General features: G+C 38.5%; 1 long non-coding RNA gene across 5 annotated transcripts in view; it reads left to right on the top strand.

The window, feature by feature from the left end:
• The first annotated feature begins 233 nt into the window (after window positions 1–233).
• The window catches only part of LOC139760930 (uncharacterized), a 78,334-nt gene continuing 63,928 nt past the window's right edge, over window positions 234–14,639 (top strand). The window contains exons 1-3 of one of the 5 annotated variants that reach the window (XR_011715437.1): window positions 234–423; window positions 1,062–1,173; window positions 3,325–3,442. This is a non-coding gene — a long non-coding RNA (uncharacterized lncRNA). The other 4 variants (XR_011715435.1, XR_011715436.1, XR_011715434.1 and 1 more) reach the window with 4 other exon arrangements.

Genomic DNA, 14,639 nt, shown 5'->3' with positions numbered 1-14,639 from the left:
CACCCTTCACAATTTTCCCAAACGAAAAAAATATGATGGAGATCCGGAGAGTGCTGTTCGTTTTCCGTAATACGTAATGATATCGAGAACTTCATCACATATGCAGTCTTTAAACGTTGAAGGCGAACATTCTTTAATTTCCTTATTTGCCAGTATCATAGCATTGTTTAACTTATTTGCCAGTATCACAGTATTGTTTAACTTCACACTTCTCTCTCATAACCGTACCATTTTCTTAGATTAACAAAAAAAGAATCTAAAAGAGAAAAGCTAAGACCTATGAAAGTAATGCCTGTTTTCTAGGCTTTTACCGCAACATGCATCATTGGACTCCATATTCTCCGTAAAAGTGATTTAGTGTAAGAGAACACATTTGTAAAGCAGCTTATCGTCCAAGAGCCCCAGCAGAGAACAACATTTGAGGTACGGAACTCGATGCTCCTATCCTAGCCCTCTATTATTTGTATCCGGAACGCTTGGCCTGACACTACAAGATCGTGATTTACGAAATATCTGGGCGAATTATTAAGACGGCCGGTACCTCACGCTACTTTTGTTGTTGAGGGATATTCGAGTCCAATTTGATTAAGGAAATAATTGTAAGATCACACAATATCGTAATACATTAGTTTGAACTCGTACACGTACTGGTAAGCCAAGTGGTGTGGTAATAATGGTACTAAGTACCAGTATTTTTTTTTTTTTTTGTAAATATCACATATGAGTAGAAATTGTAAATGTAATGAATAGGAATAACTGCACATGAAAGCATCGAGGTCGAGGATAGTGACTAATGTATTGTTTATTTTAGCGTTTCCACCACTTGTTTGATTCCGTTGACTTACGGTGCAATTAAGTTAGGTGGTCGCATAAGGTGCTATTAATGGAGCTTTTGTGGTCTAAATGTAATAGAAAAGGTGCTGTAAATTCTAATTTAGGGGTACCGCGGAAATAACGTGTGGGTTTGAAGAAACTTATATTAGTGAACTATTTATGTTTAATAGAAGTGATTTAAGTAGATTTTGAACATTATATCTTACATAGGTTTTTGATGATTACAGAGAACTATGGGGCAAAAATAAGCAAGAATCTCCTGTAAATCAAGAGAATCAGTGAAAACCTCACCCAGCTTCTCCCAGCAACCTAAATTTACCATATTTTGATGTTAATTAGGTAAGAACTGTACTATCTAAACATTGAAATACAAGAAGATTGAAGTAGACTAAGTGAAAAACATATACAGTAATGTTGGTAGTCCATCTGGCTAATATGATTTATGTTATTTTAACCTTTTTTTTCGTATTTAATTGCTGTTTCTTGCATTAGCAAGGTAGCACCAGGAACAGATGAAGAAAAGCCACATCTCTACACATCCATTCTTCAGCTGTCATGTATATTTTACCGAAACCGTAACTCCCTTTCCACAACCAGGGCCCACAGACTTTTCCATGGTTTACCCTGGATACTTCAGATGCCCTGGATTAGTCCATTGGCAGCACATCGACCTCAGTATGCCACATCATTCCAATTCACTATCCTAGGGACACCTTTCACCCTCCTGCATGTTCAGGCCTTGATCAAAATCTTTTTCACTGCATCCTTCAATCTCCAGTTTAGTCTCCCTGTTTCCCTTGTTCCCTCCATTTCTGATGCATATATCCTCTTTGTCAGCCTTTCCTCACTTATTCTTTGCATGTCTGCACCATTTCAGCACACCATCTTCTGCTTCCTCAACCAAACTCTTTTTATTACAACACATCTTTCTTTCTCTTTCATTACTTAATCAAACCACTTAACACCACTTATTGTCCTCAAATGTATCATTTCCATCACATCCACCTTACTCTGCACATCCTTATCTATAGCCTATGATTCACATTCATTGTTAGAATTAATGTTCCTTCAAACACACCCATTTTTGCCCTTTCAGATGACATTATACCATTCCACACATTCTTCAAGTGCTCCCAAAACTTTTGCCTCCCTCCTCACTTTTGCTTCCATGGTTCCATTTGGTGACCTGCCATATCCATTCTCAGATAACTAAATAATTTAACTTCCAATTTTTTCATGTTCAAACTCACACCCCAGGTAACCTGTTCCTCAACCCTGCTGAACCTAATAACCTTAGTTTTATTCACATTCACTTTCAACTTTCTCCTTTTTTAAGTATTTTTTTATTTTGTTTCACAATATTTAATAATGTGCCAATTTTGTAAATTATTAAGAATTGCTAGGGCTTGCAGCATTAAATTCAAAGCCTCATAAAATTTATGCAATTGAGTACAGCCAAATAATTGTTTTTCGTAACTATAAGGTGTATGGTGAATGTAATGGTACGCTGTTTTCAATTTTTGTGACTCTTAGTATTTGCTGCTAAACTTTGCAAAATGGCAAAGTGAAGTGCATTCTGCTCATTATATCCAATGAAATCCTCATAATACTTTTAGAATACTGCTGTAATTAATATAATTTCATGTAGTTGACTTTGCATACCATACTGTTACAGGTGTATTCGCAATGGTTTTTGCATCATGACTGCGCTCCTGTTTTCGTATTCATGCTGTATTTTGGTGTGTATGGAGAGCTGCTTAACATTGCTATTAATGTTCCAGTTTTTATTTTAGTGTAATGGATAAAAGATACAGTAACAGTTGCAGAGCATGATTTGGATAATTATATTGTATATATCTATATTGCTAAAGATGAATGAGTATTGGTGACTGTATATATCAGGGATAAAGTAGTGGTAATATAAAAGTAGATAATACACTTACAGAAGATCAACAGAATTGATGAAAACCCCATCTAACTTTAGTAGAAGTTGAGATTTGATGTTCATTATTTTAGTCAAAATATATTATTTGAACTTATGATCGTTTGTCAAATGCAGCTGAATGTCAACAAATAGATGACAGATGTATGCCTCCGCCCAAATTCTCCACAACCAGCCATTCATTGTGATCCCACCAGCAGACCAATTTACTGTTGGTATATTTCAGCTGTACATTTTGTCTACTATGGGCTGTTAGATGAGGTTTTCATATTTTTTTTCTTTTTTTGTAAAGTGTTGTACCTCCTTTTACATCAGTGAACCCAACATATTTCTGGGAGCAAATAACCCCATCTATTCTTCCTAATTTGATGTATTTTGATAATGCTTCAAATCATGCTTTGCTCCTGTTGTAGTATTATGTCCACAAGCATTGCCAAACTAAATCACCTTATATTCAAAGCTACTATAGTTAGAGAGGTAAATTGGATTTTTCTTGTTATTTAGAAAGAAAAGTATGGAGTAACAGTGTCTTTTGCATTCACTTGCAGGAAGAATTGTTACTGACTGTGTATGCTGCTGTAATTGCTGAGTGTTTACTTGTTGCATGCAACCATTACAGCAGAAGGAAGATGACAAAAATGTTGTTATGCTTCAACTGTGATTGAGGTAAGTCTTATCCCCATGGTGAAGTTATTTGAGATTTTCAAAGCTTTTTCTCAATTTATATTAGTATTTCATTTTCATGTGCCCTTCATTTTCCTGGAACACAGCAGTTCCCACATGTTTACTTATTTTTAAGATAGAAGTATTGCTTGAAATTATGCTTATCCAGTCTAGACAACATCTACTCAGCTTAAGAGTCCATTGATATATTTATTTTTCCTCAAAGCTATAAGTTAATTCTCTGGTACTCCTACTCTGTAGATTTATTAATTATGAGTTTAGCTACACAAAGCTAACATTGAATACTGAGTGACATTGCTTTGCAAAGATAATGTAGCTTTTAAAGAATAGAATATAAGGAGCAGAACAAGATTTAGTGTGCTATACCTGTTCTTTGCTTGTAAATATGGTTATAGTGGTGAGGGCTGTGTATATCAGGGAAATGTTAAAATACATAAAAAATCACTAGAAATTTATGAGAACCTTACCAAACCAGACTTTATATTACCTTATTCTCGTTATTATTCGAAAAATTGATGATTGCTATGGTTTTCACTTGCAAGGTGTTGCATACTCTTTATGTTCATATAGACAATATTGGATTCCAGTGCATACTTGACCAGGTGACTTCACATGTAACATTAGTGCATTTCGATTATGATATTCATCTTTAAGGTAAATATTGACTGTTAGGTTTAGTTTGGATTTTTCACAGATTTTATTGAATTATATGAGACTATTTTTAAAGTTGAAAAACTAATTTTAGCTGTGTGATATCACATGGTCAAGTATGTGATGGAATCTGTACTTTACCTGCTTAGCTATGCACCTCAGTACTTAACCTGTTTAGTTATGCACTGAAAGTATCTTGATTATGAGTGCAGTATAATATTTGATTTTATGGTGGTAATGTAGTGTTGGAGAACACAATAAATGTTGAACATAGTGTTGAGCTAGAGTGTAGATTTGTTAAGGTTTTCAGAAAAAAGGAAACAGTGCAGATGAGATAAGAGTGGTGAGAGTAAGTTAGCTTGGAAAATAGACTTCTGTGAAGAAATACCAAGAGATCCAGTGTAGAATGGCAAATGTGAGTACAAACAAAGCTAGGGAAATGAGAGATATTTAGGGAAGCAGTGCTGGCATTTACGAGAGATGCTGGCATGTGTAAAGTGGGAGGTGGGCAGATTATAAAGAGTAGTGAGTGGTGAGATGAAGAAGTGAAGTTGCTAGTAAAAGAGAAAAGAGAGGTATATGGGTGGTACTTACTAGGAAGGAGTGTAAATAATTAGAGGGAGATATTAGAGGAAGCTGCAAGGGTTGAAAAACAGGCCAATGAGAGCTGTAAACTTCTGGGAGAATAAGATGTGAGGTTAATAGTGTGTGAAAAACAAGAAAACAAATGGGAACATTGGTGAAGGGAGCAAATTGAGAAGTGGTAGTAGGTAGTGATTAAGTGAGATGGAGAGTATTGTGATGGACTTTTGAGTGTGTTTGATTTTAGGATGTCAGATGTAGGGTGTTTGGGTAGGGTGGTATGTGAAGTGAGAGAGCTATGGAGAGTGATTTGGTAAAGAGAGAAGTGGTAATGAAAGCCTTACATAAGATGCAGTGCAGCAAGACAGCTGGAGTGGATGGTATTGGGGTTGAATTTTTTAAGAAAAGGGGTGACCGTGTTGTTGATTAGTAAGTTACAATTTTCACCGTGTATGGATTATGGTGAGGTGCTTGAGGATTTGCTGAATGCTTGTGTAGGTATAAAGGCAAGGCAAGGGGGACAAAGTTAAGTGTTCAAGCTACAGATATATTGATAAGTTGGATGGGAGAGTAGCGGTTGAGAGGGTGAAGGAATATACAGAGCATCAGACTGGGACGAACAGTGATTGAGAGGGTGAAGGAATATACCGGACATCAGATTGGGAGAAACAGTGTGGTTTCAGAAGTGTTAGAGTATTTGTAGATCAGGTATTTGTTTCGATGAATGTGTGTGAGAATACTTATAGAAACAAGGATATATTTATGGCATTTATGGATATGATGATAGCATATGACAGGGTTGATGGAGATGCCTTGTGCAAGGTATGAAGTACATATGGTGTAAGAGGAAAGCTTTAACAAGCAGTGAGAAGTTTTTATCAAGGGTGTAAGGCATGTTTATTAATAGGGAAGGAGGAGAGTGATGGGTTCTAAGTGAGGGTTGGTCTGTGGCAAGGGTATTTGATGTCACCATAGCTGTTTAATTTGTTTCTGGATTGGATAGATGAGAGAGGTAAATGCAAAAGACTTGGAGAGAGGGGTGAGTATGCACAATCTGTAGGGGATGAAGGGTTTAGAAGGTAAGTCATTTGTTATTTGCACTGATGGCAGATTTGAGTTTGGAAGAGTGTGTGAAAGGAGGAGTTCGAGAGTGAATGTGAATAAAAGGTAGGGTAGTAGGTATAGCAGCACTGAGGGACAGATTTGTTGGGGTGTGAGTTTGATTGGAGAAAAAATTGGAGGAATTGAAGTGTTTTGGACACCTGAGAGTGACATGGCAGTGAATGTAACCATGGAAGAGGAAGTGAGTCATAGGATAGACGAATTGAAAATGTATGGAAAGAGAGTTAGTTGCCTAGAAGGGCAAAAATTGGTATGTTTGAAGGTATAGTAGTCCCAACAATATTATATGGAAGTGAGGAATGGGCTGTAGATGAGGATGTGCAGAGGAGGGTGGATGTGTTGGAACTGAAATGTTTGCAGATATGTGGTGAGATTTTTTGATTTACTTTGTAATAAAAGGGAAAGATAGAGGCCCTTGATTCCCCTAACTTTGTTATATGGCTCAAGGTCTGTCTCTCATCTGCCACACTTTTCCTCTGTGTCGCTTATTGCATTCCTAATATTAACATTTTATTATCTTTTTGACTGTAAATTCCTGCCACAAGACTGTGGCATCTTCTTACCTACAAGCCGAGATCCTCTGTTTTTGGGATTTCAACTTTCACCATAGGCAGTGGTTGAATTTATCCCATATGGATGGGGGAGGGGTTGAAGCCACACATTCTCCATTTTTGATGATCTAGAAAATTTTTTCTCCTACCCTATTCCTGACCCCCTGTGACATCTGAATAGTCTGAACCTATCCTGCTGTATATACACAGTCTTACCTCTCAGTTGGTTCTTCTGATTATACTGTCTTAAATGTATCTACTCTAATGGCACCAACCCCTCCAGTGGCACTTCTTAAATGTAAATACTAGCGCCTCAACAAAGGTCACTGGAATAACTTGAGAAAATTTTTTCTGACTTTCCTTCAGTCCCTCCTCTGAGAGGAGTTTTATGAGGGGGTACAAAGTTTCTTTTGGGTCCCCTTCCCTTCTCCATCAGCTATCCTGTATGGTTTTATGCCATGAACTGTAAATCAAAAAAGGGGTATGGAAGATAAGAGATGGATGGAATGGAGTGCTCTGTTGATTTTCTGCATTTGAGGCCTAATGTTCATATACTCCCTCCGTTATAATGGTAAATAAAGTAAAAGAGGATTAGAGTGAAGAATGCACTTTTGAAATATCCTTTATATTGCAATGCAGATCAGAAGACATAATTTCTAGTTAAAAGTAAAAAAAGTAGACTGCCTTAGTATTTAGAAAAAGCTTTCCTGGTCTTGTTTTGTGAAAAAATTTAAATTACAGCATGAAACTTCATTGTTCTGGCAATGCTTGATTCAGTACTTAGCCTGGCCAAATCCACAAGACATTCCTGAGACATTGTAGACCTTTGATAATTCTTAATCAGCTTGAGTTTGTAAAATGACCTCTGCTGAAGCTACCATTGCTGGAATTGTTGATAGTATTCTTAAGCTAACATAAGCATTTGGGAACAGGTCACCAAGTCTGTACACTGTTCATGATCTAATTTGCTTTGTGTCCTGGCTGTAAATGTCATCACCATTAAGGTCTGGAGGATATCGCTCTGATAAAAATAAGACTTTTCTCTCCTCATCACTTTAAGACATGTTGAGATATTTCCACAAGAAATAAATTTTTTCAGCCAACTGCATAACAGCATTGAAATGGACAAGTAATCCTGTTATAACATCATCTACCAAAATGTAAAACACACACTTTTTGAGGTAGGCCTCTCCTGGTGTATCATCGGTGTCGTTCATTTCCATCAAGTTAGCATCAGGTGTGCTGTCATCATGTGGCCCTTCCTTCTTGTGCCTAACTCCACCACATGTACAAGAGAGTTTTATTTGTATCTTTAGGTTTGACACAACCAATTTGGCTTCATTCCACCTTCCTTTCCAGTTGTTCTGAAGTTTTTTCAGATCTGTGAAGAGAGTTCCTGTTTGCTTCTTCTATACCCAGTGTGGCATCTCTGGCTTGGATGACCTTGTTGCAATTATCTATGCCAGCTAATATTTTGTACCACACTGCTGACATTAATACACAGGTAAAAGATTATTTGTATATTTCATTATACTTAGTCGCTGTCTCCTGTGTAAGCAAGGTAATGCAAGGAAACAGACGAAAGAATGGCCCAACCCATCTACATACATATGTATATACATAAACGGCCACACGTGCATAAACAGGTATGTACAGGTAAAAGATGTCACATATGATAAAACTCAATGGACTTCATTTATTTTGGCTGTCATATTTAGTTCTAGGAGGTCTTTCAGTGCTAAGTTAATGTCAGGCAAGTGTATATAAAAGGCTTTACACATTCAACATGATCTAACCATCTTTCAGACTTGCCATGAAGAGAACAATCAATATGGTTTTATAGTAATTCCCACAGCTTAGGACTGGAACCGAACAAGTGTTACACATTGAATTTTTCCAAAAAAGGTTATTCCTTCAGATATGCATTCACCAACATCATTTCTACATAAGTTGAGACAACTGCAAGGTGATAAAATTGTTGTTGAGCATTGTTCTTGTATTCTTGCTTGTGTGCCGTTGTATTTTCTAGCCATTTCGACGATTTTTGCAGGGAAATAGTGCAAATGACTGGGAGATGTATAAAAGAAAGGTGCAAGAGGTGAGAAAGAGGGCAAATGGGAGTTGGGGTGAGAGAGTATCATTAAGTTCTAGGGAGAATAAAAAGATGTTTTGGAAGGAGGTAAATAAAGTGCGTAAGACAAGAGAACAAATGGGAACATCGGTGAAGTGGGCTAATGGGGAGGTGATAACAAGTAGTGGTGATATGAGAAGGAGATGGAGTGAGTATTTTGAAGGTTTGTTGAATATGTTAGATGATAGAGTGGCAGATATAGGGTGTTTTGGTCGAGGTGGTGTGCGAAGTGAGAGGGTCAGGCAGAAGGTTTGGTAAACAGAGAAGAGGTAGTAAAAGCTTTGTGGAAGATGAAAGCCAGCAAGGCATCAGGTTTGGATGGTATTACAGTGGAATTTATTAAAAAAGGGGTTGACTGTTATTGACTGGTTGGTAAGGATATTTAATGTATGTATGACTCATGGTGAGGTGCCTGAGGATTGGCGGAATGCATGTATAGTGCCATTGTACAAAGGCAAAGGGGATAAAGGTGAGTGTTCAAATTACAGAGGTATAAGTTTGTTGAATATTCCTGGTAAATTATATGGGAGGGTATTGATTGAGAGGGTGAAAGCATGTACAGAGCATCAGATTGGGGAAGAGCAGTGTGGTTTCAGAAGTGATGGAAGTTGTGTGGATCAGGTGTTTGCTTAGAAGAATGTATGTGAGAAATACTTAAAAATGCAAATGGATTTGTATGTAGCATTTATGGATCTGGAGAGGCATATGATAGAGTTGATAGAGATGCTCTGTGGAAGGTATTAAGAATATATGGTGTGAGAGGCAAGTTGCTAGAAGCAGTGAAAAGTTTTTATCAAGGATGTAAGGCATGTGTATGAGTAGGAAGAGAGGAAAGTGATTGGTTCTCAGTGAATGTTGGTTTGCGGCAGGGGTGCATGATGTCTCCATGGTTGTTTAATTTGTTTATGGATGGGGTTGTTAGGGAGGTGAATAGAAGAATTTTGGAGAGAGGGGCAGATATGCAGTCTGTTGTGGCTGAGAGGGCTTGGGAAGTGAGTCACTTGTTGTTTGCTAATGATACAGTGCTGGTGGCTGCTTCGGGTAAGAAACTGCAGATGCTGGTGACTGAGTTTGGTAAAGTGTGTGAAAGAAGAAAGCTGAGAGTAAATGTGAATAAGAGCAAGGTTATTAGGTACTGTAGGGTTGAGGGACAAGTCAATTGGGAGGTAAGTTTGAATGGAGAATAACTGGAGGATGTGAAGTGTTTTAGATATCTGAGAGTGGATTTGGCAGCAGATAGAACCATTGAAGCAAAAGTGAGTCACAGGGTGGGGGAGGTGGCGAAAGTTCTGGGAGCATTGAAAAATGTGTGGAAGGTGAGAACATTATCTTGGATAGCAAAAATGGGTGTTTGAAGGAATAGTTGTCCCAACAATGGTATATGGTTGTGAGGTGTGGGCTGTAGATAGAGTTGTGCGCAGGAGGGTGGATGTGCTGGAAATGAGATGTTTGAGGACAATATGTGGTGTTAGGTGGTTTGATCGTGTAAGTAATGAAAGGGTAAGAGAAATGTGTGGTAACAAAAAGAGTGTGGTTGAGAGAGCAGAAGAGGGTGTTTTGAAATGGTTTGGTCACATGGAGAGAATGAATGAGGAAAGATTGACAAAGAAGATATACGTGTCAGAGGTGGAGGGAACAAGAAGTGGGAGACCAAATTGGGGGTGGAAAGATGGAATGAAAAAGATTTTGTGTGATTAGGGCCTGAACATGCAGGAGGGTGAAAGGCATGGAATGATTAGAATGAATTGGAACGGTGTAGTATACCGGGGCCGACGTGCTGTCAATTGATTGAACCAGGGCATGTGAAGCGTCTGGGGTAAACCATGGAAAGTTTTGTGGGACCTGGATGTGGAAAGGGTGCATTATACATGACAGCTAGAGACTGAGTGTAAATGGATGTGGCCTTTGTTGTCTTTTCCTAGTGCTACCTTGCATGCATGCGGGGGGAGGGGGTTGTCATTTCATGTTTGGTGGGTTGGCGACGGGAATGAATAAAGGCAGCAAGTATGAATTATGTACATGTGTATATACATATATGTCTGTGTATGTATATGTATGTATACGTTGAAATGTATAGGTATGTATATGTGCGTGTGTGGATGTGAATGTATATACATGTGTATGTGGGTGGGTTGGGCTATTCTCTCGTCTGTTTCCTTGCGCTACCTCACTTATGCGGGAGACAGCGACAAAGTTGAATGATAATGATAATGATTTGCCCCATTATCATAGGATTGAGTTCTACTATCACTGAGAGGAATACCATGTTCTTTCAATGTATCAGTTATCAACTAAGCAATTTCTTCCCCTCATTTGTTGCTACAACCTGCAAACATGAGAAATCTTTCTGAATCTCGTATTGCCTTTCTTTTAAAAGTATGTATCTCAAAAAAATGTTTTTTGTTCTTTATGAAAGGAATTTAGTGTGGTATCTTTCTTGAATCTCATATTGCCTTTCTTTTAAAAGTATGTATCTCAGAAAAGATGTTTTTTGTTCAACATGAAAGGAATTTAGTTTGGTATTTACTATTACTGCAGTCCTTTGCAGATTGCCTCTAAAGGGAGATGTGTTGTTTCACAAGATTTGAGCATTATGCAATAGATTCATTTTGTGAGTGAGGATGGATAATGATCTTGAAGCTGCATACTCCTTTTCTGTGGCTCCTCAGCACTTAGCACATGTTCCTGAAGGATGAGGTCCCACCTGGAGAGCAGCTCAGTAAGTCCTAAAAAGTTTCCATTGCTTTAATCACCTATTCAGTGGGATGAACTAGTAAATGCAAGAGCACGTTCTCCCAAGAAAAGTACAACATTGATGATGTGCTTTAAAAGATTGTACCATTTCACAACTTCAGTTTTGATTGATGCTTCTGAGGTGGTGTCAACTCTTGTTCCAGACAGCAGGCATCTTTCTAGCTCTTGCCAAGCTAGGTAACATTCTCTATAACTATTGCTGTTTTCATGTTTTAGGATCCTTTAGCACTCCAGCCTTCAGCGGATACCAGTGCAGACTTAGGTGCAGAGGTGTTAGTCTTAACTGTCTTGTGCCATAATAGTCGACTTGGAAAACAATATGATGCTTGTTTCTGTTGACTCCAGACAAGCCAGACTCTTACATGTAGTTCTTCATTGGTGCTTTGAAATTTCAGTATGTTATCTAGGGAAACTTGATTGCAGGTGTCTTTTGGAAATGTTTTAGGTTGAGGGATGTGACTATTGGTAACATACTTTTTATAACCTTTTGGGGTGGAAACTCATTTGTGATGCATCCATTGTCAAGACCTACCTTTTGATTTTTCCTCTCTTCTTCCAAATTCACTCTCACTTGCACTTGTATGTCTGTTTGTTTCTGTTTTCCATTTTCATATTCTGCATCTGCCCCTTCATCAAAATCCTGTGTATGATTACATATATCAACTGCTCCTTGTTTGGAGATGAGGTTTCCAGCAGTTTTTTCTTGCTCCAATTCTTCAGGTGAGTTCAATGAAAATTTTTATGAAGCTGCGCTTAATCCAAGTTGAAAGAGCATTTGTTGACCCCTTATTTCCATTTTCTCTCATTCTTTATTTTCTTCTTTGGGTTCCTGATTTGTGAGAATACATTCTAGAGAGATGATTTATAATTTACACTATCATATCTGAAAAAAGAAAAAAATTGACCTTTTTAGCATACTTGATCACCATTTCCAATGTCAGCAAGGTAGCTCCAGGAAACAGACAAAGAAAGATCGATTCACTCATATACACACATACTCTTACATATATATACATATGCATATACATATCAACATATACATGCATATACATACACATACACAGACTTATACATATATAAACATGTACGTATTCATACTCTCTCGCCTTCATCCAATCCCTGTGCCTCCCTACCCCACAGGAAACAACATTGCCACCCCCTCCGTCAGTGAGGTAGTTCCAGGAACACAGACAAAAAAAAAAAAAGGCCACCTTTCCATGGTTTACCCCAGATGTTTCAAATGCCCTAGTTCAGTCCATTGATGGCACTTTGACTTCAGTACACCACATTGTTCCAATTCACTCCATTCAGTGAACGCCTTACATCCTTCTGCATGTTCAGGCCTTGATTGCTCAAAATCTTTTTCACTCCATCCTTCTGTCTCCAACTTGGTCTTCCAGTTCTTGATCCTTCCATGTCCCACACATATATACTCTTTGTCAACCTTTATCCACTATTCTCTATACATATGTATATGTCCAAACAAAAGATTGTTAGCGAAAGAGAAGAGAGAGGCATTTGGACAATTTTTGCAGGGAAATAGTGCAAATGACTGTGAGATGTATAAAAGAAAGAGGCAGAAGGTCAAGAAAAAGGTGCAAGAGGTGAGAAAGAGGGCAAATGAGAGTTGGGGTGAGAGAGTATCATTAGATTCTAGGGAGAATAAAAAGATGTTTTGGAAGGAGGTAAATAAAGTGCGTAAGACAAGAGAACAAATGGGAACATCAGTGAAGTGGGCTAATGGGGAGGTGATAACAAGTAGTGGTGATATGAGAAGGAGATGGAGTGAGTATTTTGAAGGTTTGTTGAATATGTTAGATGATAGAGTGGCAGATATAGGGTGTTTTGGTCGAGGTGGTGTGCGAAGTGAGAGGGTCAGGCAGAAGGTTTGGTAAACAGAGAAGAGGTAGTAAAAGCTTTGTGGAAGATGAAAGCCAGCAAGGCATCAGGTTTGGATGGTATTACAGTGGAATTTATTAAAAAAGGGGTTGACTGTTATTGACTGGTTGGTAAGGATATTTAATGTATGTATGACTCATGGTGAGGTGCCGGAGGATTGGCGGAATGCATGTATAGTGCCATTGTACAAAGGCAAAGGGGATAAAGGTGAGTGTTCAAATTACAGAGGTATAAGGTTGTTGAATATTCCTGGGTGAAAGCATGTACAGGGCATCAGATTGGGGAAGAGCAGTGTGGTTTCAGAAGTGATGGAAGTTGTGTGGATCAGGTGTTTGCTTAGAAGAATGTATGTGAGAAATACTTAAAAATGCAAATGGATTTGTATGTAGCATTTATGGATCTGGAGAGGCATATGATAGAGTTGATAGAGATGCTCTGTGGAAGGTATTAAGAATATATGGTGTGAGAGGCAAGTTGCTAGAAGCAGTGAAAAGTTTTTATCAAGGATGTAAGGCATGTGTATGAGTAGGAAGAAAGGAAAGTGATTGGTTCTCAGTGAATGTCGGTTTGCGGCAGGGGTGCATGATGTCTCCATGGTTGTTTAATTTGTTTATGGATGGGGTTGTTAGGGAGGTGAATAGAAGAATTTTGGAGAGAGGGGCAGATATGCAGTCTGTTGTGGCTGAGAGGGCTTGGGAAGTGAGTAACTTGTTGTTTGCTAATGATACAGTGCTGGTGGCTGCTTTGGGTAAGAAACTACAGATGCTGGTGACTGAGTTTGGTAAAGTGTGTGAAAGAAGAAAGCTGAGAGTAAATGTGAATAGGAGCAAGGTTATTAGGTACTGTAGGGTTGAGGGACAAGTCAATTGGGAGGTAAGTTTGAATGGAGAAAAACTGGAGGATGTGAAGTGTTTTAGATATCTGAGAGTGGATTTGGCAGATAGAACCATTGAAGCAAAAGTGAGTCACTGGGTGGGGGAGGTGGCGAAAGTTCTGGGAGCATTGAAAAATGTGTGGAAGGTGAGAACATTATCTTGGATAGCAAAAATGGGTGTTTGAAGGAATAGTGGTCCCAACAATGTTATATGGTTGTGAGGCGTGGGCTGTAGATAGAGTTGTGCGCAGGAGGGTGGATGTGCTGGAAATGAGATGTTTGAGGACAATATGTGGTGGTAGGTGGTTTGATCGTGTAAGTAATGAAAGGGTAAGAGAGATGCGTGGTAACAAAATGTGTGTGGTTGAGAGAGCAGAAGAGGGTGTTTTGAAATGGTTTGGTCACATGGAGAGAATGAATGAGGAAAGATTGACAAAGAAGATATACGTGTCAGAGGTGGAGGGAACAAGAAGTGGGAGACCAAATTGGGGGTGGAAAGATGGAATGAAAAAGATTTTGAGTGATTAGGGCCTGAACATGCAGGAGGGTGAAAGGCGTGGAATGATTAGAATGAATTGGAACGGTGTAGTATACCGGGGCCGACATGCTGTCAAT

This window comes from Panulirus ornatus, chromosome 38 (assembly GCF_036320965.1).
Source record: "Panulirus ornatus isolate Po-2019 chromosome 38, ASM3632096v1, whole genome shotgun sequence".
Taxonomy (NCBI): Eukaryota; Metazoa; Arthropoda; class Malacostraca; order Decapoda; family Palinuridae; genus Panulirus; species Panulirus ornatus.
The sequence above is the reverse complement of the archived record's forward strand: the minus strand, read 5'-3'. Positions and strand labels throughout refer to the sequence as shown.